Source organism: Corvus kubaryi, unplaced genomic scaffold (assembly GCF_017639235.1).
Source record: "Corvus kubaryi isolate FWS band 111438036 unplaced genomic scaffold, C.kubaryi_AGA036_p1.0 137, whole genome shotgun sequence".
In the NCBI taxonomy this organism is placed as follows: domain Eukaryota; kingdom Metazoa; phylum Chordata; class Aves; order Passeriformes; family Corvidae; genus Corvus; species Corvus kubaryi.
Window position 1 is genome coordinate 14902424 of NW_024580671.1, and position 12889 is coordinate 14915312.

The following is a 12889-nucleotide window of genomic DNA, read 5'->3' on the forward strand; positions in this document are numbered from 1 at the left end:
TTGCTCCCAGCTGCCAGCGTGGCACTGTGGTACTGGCATCCCACTGGGTATTCACCTGGTCTTGTGACGTATGGGGCTGTTCTTTCTTTGTCCCACTGTGTCCTGTAAAATTTTAAGCTCTTGTGGAATATTGGAAATGTCAAGAGCCCTGAAGGGCGGCTCAGGAGGTAGGTTTGTTTGGCCTTTTCCCTTTGAATGGAGCAGAAGGAAGTAGAGTCCACCTGTTTACTGTATTAAGTGCAGAATTTTTTGAATGATGGCTTGTAACAGGTGGGAGATGAAGAGTGAAATGATGAATAGGGAACAGCAACCCCAAATGAGACATTGAGCAGATTATGTTCTTAGGCTTAGATGCAAAGATTAAAGATGGGGGAAAAAATCTTGCATGGGAGAATTCACTTTACTCGTTTAATAAAGTTAAATCAAAGTTTTTACAATTCTGTTTCAAAACAATGAAGTCTAATGATGAGGATGAACAAAAAATTCTTAAATATTCACTCTGAATGGTGATTTCCCACATCCAAGAGAATGGATTGACCACTTTTTTAATGCTGTCAGAAAAGCATTACTCATCTATTTTAGTACAGACTTAGCAAATCATTTCACAGTAATATTTATTTAAGCGGCAAAACATTAGTCAGTGACATTGAGAACTAGAGTTCCATTTGTGCTTGGCAATTTATCATTAGACTAACTGGATTCATATGCCATACCAGGAAGATAAGGAATGCTATGAAAAACTGTTACGTATAAAAAGGATAATCAAAATATGAATATTAAATAGATTGCACTGCTGTGATGGAGGTTTTGTTTTAGTACTGGTGAAAGAGAACAGTACTATAAAAAGCAGAACATGCTACGTGAAAAGAACATGGATGGAAGTAGTGTTGGTGATAGCTGGCCCAGAATCTTTTGTGAACCGGCTGACTTCAGTGGCCTTTGGATTAGGTCCAGGCAAAAGCCACATTTTCATATGGCAGGCAGACTTGATAAAAGCACACTCAGAAGCAGAAACAAAGAAGCCATGAGGAGCTTTGCAGAGTAGACTATGAAGCAGAAATAAACAGAATCATACAGTCCAAAGGACTAGAATTTGCATTCACTCACATTGAATCCACTTGACTGATTTCCATGTAAGGAAATTTGAGCTAGGAAAAGAAATTAGAAATCAGAATTGAAAAAACATCTTCAATATCTGGGTTATACATCTAAGATAAGCCCTGCCAGAAACAAGGCATCTATTATACTTGGCTTTTGGCCCGTGCTTTGTATTTCAGTTGGGTTTCACTAATCACAAATCCCCAAGAGTGTATAGCTTCCTCCTTCTGTGGGATCACCTGGCCACCTCCCCATGATGCTTCCAGCACAACTAAGGCCCATGAAATGCAACATACAAACGTTGTCCCCTCATGAACATGGGTAAGAGCTGCTGTTTCTGCTGATGTAGGACTCGGGCTCCAGTGAAATGTTTCCCTTTTTCCTGATGAAATTGTGAAAGGCCCCTGCTGAGATGACACTGCACCAGAAAGAAGAACACAAATGTGTAGTGTGGGTTTATAAACACAATTGCAAAGCTGCCATGCCAAACCCCTTCATACCCCTGTAGTACTAGAGCTCTTTTTAGTTTTTCCCAAGATGGTTTGAATAAAATGCAATTATTCAAGTGAATGATTTCAGCAACAGAAGACATTTTTTGTTCCAGAAAGGGTGGGATTTGTCTGACCTTGTTTTCAGCTTCAACAGAAGGAGAGACTCTGTCTGGGTCTTAGGATAGGCAACAGATGGGGGTGAGGACACTCTTTAAGAAGCCCAGCCATGTAAGTGCAAGTTTGGAGGGGAAATGTGGATGAACCTTTTATTTTCCCATCACTCTAAAGTAGTGCAAAAAACATATCTGTATTTAATTGCCACAGGATTAAAAAGAAAAAAAAAAGAAAAGTACACTGGATCAAAAGATTGCTTTGCCCAGTCACTGATACGTAGACTCATCTCTCTTATTTAGGTATCTGTGCTCTCAGCCAGTGGTCAACTCAACACCTGTCCACAATTGTTGTTCCTCTCCTTCATAATAACTCTCTTGGGAAGCCTCATGTCAGGCTCTGCCTTGAAGCAGACTAAAAGAAATACCCCAGGGATCCCAGAGGAAGTGTTGCACCTTTGTCAGTATGGTTCACATATTGAAATGTATGGAAGGTGGAAAAGAAATCTTAGTGTTTTTATCCCCTTTGGTATGTCATGTTTTGAGTGGACTTAGATGCAGGCACATTACAACAGGTAATGCTAGCACTACATGTTATTTTTGACAGGACAATTTTTATTAGCCCTGAATTAAAGCTAGCCTGGCTTCTGTGTTGGTCAGTCACGTGTCTGACTGTCTGGTTTCTTGAGAACACATTTTGCTTTATTTTGGAAAGAAAAATGAGGCTGTTAAAACATTCAGGACAAAGATTTGCTCTGCAGATTAAAATTACTGATAGAAATATTTCTATTTGTTCACTAAAGATGAAATTGAAATGTCCTATTTTTTTATTTCAGACTCTGGCATACACAATATTTCATTTAGGTTTTTTTTTATTAGAGGAAGAAAGGAGATATTTACAGCAGCATAATTATTTAGAATGAGGGTTTAAAACTTTATAAGATCATTCCTGCTGTTAAATTAGAAATCATTTGACCGAGGATATAATTTTACATATAGTTAAATAAATGCTGAGTAAGCAATACAATTTCCTTCTGTTGCATTTAAGCATTGCAGAAAGTCACGTCGCACACTTAGATGAGGCCTTTTCACTCTCCTACAGTGTTATGCAATGATTTCCACACCCATCATGGGGACTGAGAGGGGGATGACAGACTGCTTTATCTTCTTCACTTCAGGAAAAGAAAAACAGGTTGACAGTGTATTCAAAGGGAGAGAGAGAGAAAGAGGGAAAGAGAGAAATTTGTTTGCAAACCACCAATGTTATTATGAAAGATCAAGTTCTAATCCCCATGACTCATACTAGCTACTCTCCCCAGACTGGCCAGAAGACAAAGCACATTATAATTATGTGGCTAAGATTGGAATGCTCTGAAAGCCTACGTAAGGAGCCTGTTGGACTCCACTGAAACCCACCAAGGGCAACAGACCTCCCAACCAAAGAGCATACCTAGAGATTACAAGTGGCAAGGCCGTAGTCCAGTGAATTCATGGCGCTACTTGCAGATTGTTTCTCCCGAAAATGATTGCTCTGCTGAATGCTTGAGGAGAGTGACATCAGTACGTGGTCACCCATGACAATTTTATTCCTTCAGCCATTTCCTATCGCTTCAACTGCAAGGAAAAAGGTTTTCTTTCCTTGCATAAAACTCCATTTGGAATGAATAGGCAGGGGAAAGCTTTCCTAAAACTAGAGCTCTCACTCCTTGAGTAAACAAGAAAATTCCTTGAAGGATTTATTCATAGCAAGATTACTGTTACAGCATGGATCTTCAGCAAAATAATTTCCTATTATATATGGAAGAATTTGGCCAAATGAGGACAAAAGGAGAGCACAAACTGCTGGTATCACTGGCTGGACAAGATCAGCCTTCCTGATTAGTTTGCCCGTGCTTTTGTTCCCTATTCCATGTTAAAATGAAAATACCGCCCTATAATGTGTTTGTAAAGATGTCTTCTCCATAAACAAAAATTATTTTTGAATAGCCAGTTCTCAGTGCACTGCAAGGCCACCTAGACAGTCTTAAAAACGCAAGGTAAAAAAAGAAGAAAACAAACAACAACAAAACAAGAGCAAATGTTTTCAATGTCAAAAAAATCCCTGAAAAATCTATCTTAAACACAGTCTAGAAACACAGATCCAGAAAATCATGCCTACAAATCTCTGCTTTCCTTTACTCATTCAAACTTTTCCCATCCCTCTTCCATTTTCTCAACGATCTTAGTACTTGCTTCTTTTACTATAATTGTTTTGCCTTTTCCTATGCCAGTGCCCGATTGTCCTTGTTCCAGTCTTCAATATGCCCAGTTCTTCTTTCCAGCTCTCTATGCCTCCCTTTTTCATCCTACATTTTATGTCATTTTTTCTATTCCTTCTTTACTGGAGAGGAGCCATGAGCTAAAGTCTTCTCCCTGCCACAGAAGAAAGGAGAAACAGGAGCACACAATAAAACAGACTCCTGTGGGAAAGAAGGAAAAGTAGAAGTCCCATCCAGCTGTTGCCTTGTGCTGCTTCCACTCAAGGGCTTGCAGCTTAGAAAATCTTACTTCATTCCTCCCTAATCCCTGTATGTGAGGAAAAAGGGAGTAAGAGATCCCTCATGAAGGTCCCAGACCACAACAACATCAAGAAAAAGAAACATCCCCTTCTAGTAAGAGAAGAACAGATGTGCTTTTCCATGAACCTTTAGAAATATTGTGCAGTCACATCCATTGGAGAAAATGCATCAATTTTCTGTCTATTTTCAAATCACTCCCTTTACTTTCATTCTTCAGATTAGATCATCACCTGGCACAGCCAGCCACCAGGAGCTCACCCTGCTGTTGCAAGTCCCAGGTTTCCCAATGAAGAACTCAGGAAATTTACAATATCAATCTTAACTTGATTTTAATATTTTTCTTTTTTAACCCTTTTTTGAAAAAGAGCTCTTAGAGAGCTTAGATGTTTCTACCAACTCAGTTCAAATGCCGGGCCTGCCATATCTGCTGCTTTTCCCACTAGCCTACAGCTGTTTGGTCTCCTTTGTGATACCTAGCTGGTGTCCTAATCAACCTGTGATTTATTTTTGGCATTGGGTAAGAATTGTATATTCAGCTTGTTAGATTAATAAGGAATAGTGCCAATATAAAACTGAGCTCTCCTGTTTCCCTGAAATCACTGAGCATATATCAAGTACAGTTTACACAGATTCATTATTACTAAGTAATTCTGGGTAATATATTTCCTTTGTTTTTAATTTTGGGGATAATGCTTGTATTTTTGATTCATGCTTCTTAAGTGAGGTTTCAAAGAGTCCTAGTCACTCTCAATTTACCAGGATGTTGTCTGAGGCTGAAGAACAAATCTTGCCTTTAAAACAATACATCTTTTGGCTGGATTTTATTGTAACCAGCACTGAAATGGCACTACTTAGTTGTTGGGGGTTGTTTTTATTTCCTGAACTCGTCAGTACAGAGCTGTTGAAAATAGCTTGATGCTGCTCCTTTGCCTCCCGACATTAATCATGGTTAATTAAGTGAGAATAAAGTTCAGGTTAATGCAAACAGGCATTAATTCTTGTCATCTCCCCGCTCTCAGGAGTATACAAATCGGACAAGTAGAGAAAAGCAACACTGAAAATATATCCTGGAGAAAACATTCAATTAACATCAGGATTGGAGGTCTTGTCAGAGATCTGTTAAAATGTGTTCCCCATATTTTCCCAATAACTGCATGAAGACAAATCCCAGTGTCTGCTCAGTTAGACAAAGGATCAAGATCTATTTTACAAGCACTAGGATAAAAGCTTTTGTATCCTTGCAGCTGAATGTATGCCAGGCAGTGTCAGACATCAAATGTGCCAGGCACATTCTTCTAGAGAACCTTATCAGAAACACTGACATTTTCCCTCATGCTGCTTAAATGTAGGAAACTAAACCAAATTAGGGATGAAGAACAAGCAATATTTCTTGGGTGGAAAAAAATAGGCTTAGAAGGAAAGATTTAAGTAAACTGCTCTCTCTTTTTTAATTCTTTTTATTTGGGAAAGAATAATAATAATTTAAAAATTGACTTTAAAAATCTGAATAAATGTCACTAGGTGAAATGCTGTTGTTCCAGCCTGTGTTGGCAGTAGTCCTGAAATGCTCCTTTCAGCTCAGTGAGGCAATAGTTAGATACTACCTGTTTATGTATCACTCACAGCTCACTGCCTATTCTTAGACAATTAGCAAAGAGATCTCTTTCTCAAAGGATATGAAATACATGAGGTCTGTTACTACATTCAGCTAAAGCATTCACAGCTCTGTTTCTAGATACAAGGCCCACACAATTAGCTCTATCTCTAAATATGTTCTCCATGGCTTCTTCTTCATGTTCTCCATGGCTTTAGTTCAAAGCCATTTGCCACCACTAAACCAATGCTCAGCTGCTCTTCCTCACCTGCTAACTAGCCCTGCAACACCAGTGGCACTGATACTACTCCTCCGAAACTTGCTGCTGCTACATCCCCATCACAGTCTCCCAATAATCCCCATCCCATAGAATTGTTCTCACTCACAGCATCCATACAGAACTTCTGTCTGCTGGAGAAGTTTTATGGCTTACAGGACTGGCTCCTTCCAAAAGGAGAAGGCACTAGAAGTTGGGATAGGAGTTGCCTTCTTTTACAGCAAAGAAAGAGAAAAGTTTATTTGTAGTAAAAAGACATCCTCAATACTTGGCATGTCCCATCATATCCCATGGTTCTCTAACAGATTTTTGGAAAGTGCTCCCATCTGTCTTTGGCCACTTCTACTCAGAAACAGCAACTGCTTTCCAGGTTTGATGTGGAGGCTGCTGCTCTCACGCCTGCCAGGACCCCTGGGCAGCACATTTATGCCCTCAGTCCCCAAGAGGGAGCAGAGGGACAGGGCACTGCCAGGGGAGCTGTGAGCACCCACCCCAGGGTGCGCTCCTGGGGCTCTCCAAGGGCATGCCATCACTTCCATGAAGCAATATGGACTCCCTGCACCACCACTGCTGAGCAGCCTGTCCTGGAGTCCCCACCCTGGGGGTGCGTTGGTTTTCACTCTGAGTAACACCAGATAAGCAGAAGGAGAGTGCCAGTTGGTGTCTGTTGTGTAGGTTTATGGATGACTTGTGTTGGAAGAGAAGTGTCTTCCAAATGAAGTTATGGAAGGACATTTGCAACAAAGAAAATGTGCTCACAGGATTTTAAGTTTCTCATTGCAAAAATTTTAATAAATCTTTTAATTTGGGCACTCCTTTGCATACTGTGCTGTACACATAAGTGTTGGCAGGTATAAAAGCAGGCTTCTGTTGCAGTCACAGAAGACAATCTGAATTATTTACAAGGGGAAATTTTTTCAGTCTGGGAATCATAGTCAAACGAAGAAAATTAAAAATCTTGACTGCTGCACAGTGCAAAGGCTAAAAACATAAGATCTCTCATCCCACATTTTTATGTGTCTAAAGGACACCTATATTCAGCACAAAGTGGATGCAGGGGGACCTGCTTTTCCCTGTTTTGGCTCTTTATGCATTAATATGTGGTAAATATATGATTCAACACAGAAACTAAACATAGCCTTTGAATTGTTTGTCACGGGTTGATTTTTTTCAGGATTCTGCTTCTTCTGTGCAATATTGCTACACTTCTGTTATCTTCATTTTTGAGTTCACAGCATCGCAAACCTGCTGGGTGCAACAACTCAGCTGTTTTTCTCCTCTTATTGCTGCATACAGCACATACAACTAATAGCAGTGCAGAAGGGTAAAAGGAATGGGGAAGCCAGATAGAAAGCATGCTTTTTTGTAGGTACATATATATATATATCTATATATATTCAACTATTGCATAATATAGATACATAAATAGCTATGCTCTTCATTTATGTCAGCTCGTAGAACTCATGATTTAAAGCTGCATTAGTGTACTGTAACAAGGAAATAGTAATGCATTCTAGCATTCATATTACAGTGACACTTATGGAAAAGACAGACTTTACATTCCTTCTGTAAAAAAAATTGTCATAAGGACAAGTCTCTTCCACTTCTGTTTACTGGTGTTCACTCCTCCAGAAAAAGCTTTTATTAGAGAAATAGCCTTGGCCCTCACATGCTATCCCAGAATGGGAACCTGAGCTCTCCTGTACCTTTGGATAAAGAAAGAGGTGCAGTTGTCTCACCTTTCAGAGCTGGATTGCACAGAGGACCCACATTTAGATCTGTGTGCTACAGCTTTTCTTTCTCATGGTAAGAAACTAACTGAAAAGAAATTGGTTTCCCCATTTCTAATACTGTACAGCAACTCTGCACTTATTTTTTGTTAATCATTCCTCTAGCAGAAGAACTGAGTCCTTGAAGAAATCAAAAGCTGTCAAATATCAGTCTCTTCACTGAACCACTGAGTGGGGAGAAAACCACTGCAGAAGGAGAAAACACAGCTCATTTTGGTTTCTTTTTTACCTTCTAGACACTAAACCTGAGACAGAGATCACAACACTGGCCATACCCTTGAAAAACTTGCTTAAGAGGTGGACAAATTATGCCAAGGAGATCCTCCAAGAATTATTTCCATAAAGGCAACACCATCTCACCCAGTAAAAACTATTTTTCATCTGTTAAAAGTCAAAGAAGGAATTTAAGAAAGACAGAATTAAAACTTGCATAATTTCCTTCCTTGAAGTGTTCTCTCATATCCACTTTCAGCCAAGATCATTAGTGCTTATGAGGAAGCTTTGTTTTAAAAATATTACCAAAAAATCAATTATGACTGCTAGCTTTAAATAAAGAGGCGACACTTGGGAGCAATCTGGATTGCTTGATAAGCTGTGTTCAATCTGAACCATGTGCACTTGAATACGGTTAACATAATGTCATTAACCTTGACATAAGAATGTAGGTTACTGTTACAGAAGGGTGATTGTGTTTTGGAAATCAATAACTACGTTAAGGACTCAAGGGTTGTCATTACCAGAGAGCTAATCATGCTTTCCTAATGCAAGGCTGATCCTGATTTCACCACTGCATTTGTGCAGAATGTGAAATTAACTCTTTCAGTTTCTAAGGTCTATTAAGCAGAGTAAGTAGAAACTCCAACTGGAAGGCAGAATGAGTGAGAACATTTATAAATAGTATATTGCTTTAAAAAATAATAATAGTCAACTGCCTTTGCATGGCCTCCCAGAATCATGCAATCATGTCAAAATTGCAATTTGCATTAAAAAGTAAACAACCCTCCACCACATATTGCTGCCTAGTTCTGATTCCTAGGGAAAAAAAATCTGAAAACATAAACCTTGGGGGTTTTTTGATTAAATCTTATCATGCTTGGACCTACACACCTATGCTGCCTACACACCAAACAGAGATAACAGAAACATACTCATTTTAGAAAATATATCAAGAGGGTGTAGCTAAAATTACGAGAGGTTCTAATATGAAGATACAATTTTGTTACCAAGGGAGTTTCAATCCTCAGTCTGTGCTTGAGAAATGAAGACTAGTGCAGCAAACAGGCTGAATTGGTTTGGCTTATGTAAGTCTGTAGATGGTGAGTAAATTGGGATAGTCCCACCTAACTCTAAAGTTTTGGCACTGTCCATGTTTGGTTTCTTGGCTCCAGTCAGTAGGATAACAGAAGTTCATCATCTGTGTTAGCTCATAGTCAGTCAGTACTGCCAGTTGTCAGCTATAGCTATAGTTACAAGTCTTGTAACCTGGAAGGTTTTTTTGTGCTTCAAACCACCACAGCCAGCTGTTGTTTCCAAAACACAGAGATTGAGGCCTGCATTGGGGGACCATTAAAATGAGGCACATTTGGAGCCAAAAATCCTGAGGTACATCTTTGTGCTGAACCAACTCCACAAATACTCACAACACTTAGTCCTGGCATGAAATGGGACTCGGTTACAGCAGTTTTATTCCCTCTAAGGAAAAATTTGGGTGACCAGCGTGGACTTTTCCCTGCCAGCCTTGCTTTCTTTGCAAGTCGTAGCCTTGCAGCCGGTGATGTGTGCTGGCTCTTCCTGGACATCGCAGCTCCTCTCTGCAAAGCCTCCCCTGGGGTCACCATGCCACCTCCACACCTCTCTCCTCAAGCAACAGCTCAGCTCTAACCCTGTGATCCAAAAAAAGATATTTAGGGGGCCCAGCATCAGGCACATTACACTGCTCCCCAAAAAGAAGACTCTTCCTGTACTTCATATCTCCTTCTGGTCCTCCTAGAGGTTGTGTAGGTGGGTAACTAGAGCCTACTGCTTCCCTTTGCCTCCAAAACTATTTGACTTTTCCTTTGGCTTTTTCACCAGAGAGAAGCATTTGCAAGGCTTACAGCATTCCTGGCATCCCTCAGCTTTGACCAAAAGGCCTTTTTCCTCCAGCGGTCCTTACCAGCACTCTTCTGCCTTTAACTCTCTGTTTCTGTGCCAGGATAGCTTGCAGGAATGGGGCTTATATGAGGATATAATCGCTTGGGAAAGGAATGTAATTAAAAGCAACATATAAAGCAGTTAAAAAAAATCTTCTGAGGATGCTCAGCTGGCACAGTGAGAATCTTGCTGAGAATATTTAATTGTTTGCATTATTAAGTGCAGACAGGTTGGTTTTAATTCAAAACAAACATGGCAATTAAATAAAAAAAACCTATGTCAGTACAACATTATAGCTACAGAGTTAAAATGAAAATGTAGGAAACACAAACATTCAGGCTTTCAAAAAATGGGAAAGACTTACTGGATTAACCAGATAATTAAAAAAACAAAAACCAGTCCTAAAGCTTTGTATCAACTACACTGTAAGGAACCAGATGAAACACTGATGCAGCTGCCTTGATCATTAATATTTTTGATTCCTGTTTTTCCAGTTAAATGTGCAGAAGAATATATTGCATCTGATGATATCAAGTGCATGTCATAAGAAACACTTGACAGATGAATTTACATTTGGTACATTTCCTTTCCTACATATCCTGTCTTACCATTTCATTTTTGAAGTCTTAGCACATTGACATACTAATTTAGGGTTTTAGTTTCTTTTCAGAGAAAACTTGTTTTCATGTTGGTGGAAATGTTTGATAGAAATACTGTCAAATATCAGATAGACTTGTGTGAGGTAATGCCCAAATTGATCAGAAAAAGTCAAAGCTTTTTTTTTTAAACTAACTGAGAAGAAAATCCAGACTTTCTCTGAAAGACACTACATAGCTTTATCTAGTATGCCTGTTCTGTGGATGTTAACAAATTAACTTATTCTTACCTGAGAGAAGTAGGAAGCATTCAGCCCTGTTTGAGAAATGGGAAACCTAAGTAGGGAGATTGTTTGACTACCCTAAATCCAAAGAAAGAAACTCCTTCTGTACTATTATTAGGTATTAGGAGCTCTGTATTTCTCACCACCTGCTCAAACCTAGAGACAGGATGTTCCATCCACTTCAAAGAAAATACTTAATATCTTATTCTCTGGAATGGAGTATCATTATAAGGTGTATTTTTCCACAAGCTGACCAGTTCCTCTTTTGGAACCCTTTCCTGAGCTTTCCTGAGCATTTATTTCCATTATATCCTTACTGCATTCAGACACTGCCTAAACCAAGTCTCACCCCAAATCTATTTTTCTCTTGTGTCAAAACTAGGCTGGGGAGAGGGAATGGAGTGTGCTTGGATGACAGTGTTGACACTTGAGCTGCTGTGGAGAATCACAAACATGATGCTGTAATACGTAATCCGTGCTGACAGGTTAGAAATCAAAGCTCATTAGCACAGAGGGAAGACGAGCATTTTAATGCCTCTGGATTCCATCCACTGCAATTAACACCACATACAGCATATTGTTCACCTAAACCCATAAATCAGAGTAAAAAAGTGTCATATTATACACAGATCCTGAAACCACAATAAAGAAAATGAGAAATGGCTTAGAAAAACTAGGGAATATCACATTTTTTCATATCACCAATTGGAAACTAAACCTAGTGCTGAAAATACTTTAAAACCTTTCAAGATGGATGGTCTTCATAAATATGTCTGAAGGTCTCCATTTACCTGAATAAACTGCATTGCTGTAATGCCTGTGGTCCAACCTTACCAAGGGAAGTAATCAAGACTAAGGCAATGATACTCCTGAAGTGAATGTGTGAACTTACATGCTTTAGTCTGTATTGAACTTGATATAATTTTTGGTAGACATCTTACTGAATTTTTTAAAGGGAAAATTAGTGACCCTTAAGTTCAAAAGACATCAAGAGCCAAATCTGAATCTGAACGTGACATGCAGTGCAGATTATTTAAACCGGTGATTATTTCTGAGTATTTCTATTTACAGGTGTGCTGGACCCCAGGAGGGGGAGTTGTTAAATTGTCTACTGTTTAAACTCATCATCAAATCCACTGTGTTCAATTTTTTATTTTAATCAATTGATGCACTGCAGGAGGAGGCAGATCTCTTTATAAGTCCTGTGCCCTGTCTGACATCTTTCCATGCAGATTGTCACTTAATTGGTCTTCCTTCCCATTTAGGGCTTTAGGCGCACACACCAACCAGCCGAGAGAGAGCTCTGAATTGAGACAGGAAAATGCTGGACAAGGAAAGCATAGTTCTGATATACTTTGCAGTCTAAATGCTGAAATGTGTTTTCAGATAGCAGCATCAGTGCAGTGGTGCAAGGCGCAGCTGCTGCAGCTTGCGACAGCATTGGGGATGCACAGGGCACCCTGATGGCCAGCATTCTGCTCAAACATTCAAAGGAGGCTCAGGAAGCACCACCAACCTGCAGCTCTGCCTGCTCAGCCACATCCCAAAGCCCCCATGCTGGCCCTGCACCAGATGATATTCTGAAAAACATCTCTTCTGCTACCCAGGTACATTGCTCCATGCTTGCTTTTCCCTTTTGCCTCAGCTAGGAGAAAAGCAGGATGGCAGGATGGTGCACGACCCCACATAAGCTACATCACCCTCCCCAAAAAGGTTTCTGCTAGCCCATCTGCAAGCAGATGTCAGAAACCAGTCAGGGGTTATACCAGGACAGCTTTGGTTTTCCTGAGGGACAAACAGACCTTATGACCCCCTCTCTTTATCAGACTCACCTCTGTCCTGGCCTGGCCTCTCTATCAGACCCAGTCTGGGTGAATCCGTGTCTCAGAAGGGATTGTACTGCTGTGCAGCTCTGCAGGTGCTCTCTGGCTACATGGAAAATTTCTCAATAATCTGGG

At 39.9% G+C, this 12889-nt stretch overlaps 1 protein-coding gene across 1 annotated transcript in view; it reads right to left on the reverse strand.

The window, feature by feature from the left end:
• PDZRN4 (PDZ domain containing ring finger 4) overlaps positions 1-12889 on the reverse strand; it is a 268515-nt gene extending 255626 nt beyond the window's left edge. The window contains exon 1 of the mRNA XM_042017972.1: positions 12764-12889. The gene's annotated coding sequence lies outside the window, so the exon portion shown is untranslated. The remainder of the gene's footprint in view (positions 1-12763) is intronic.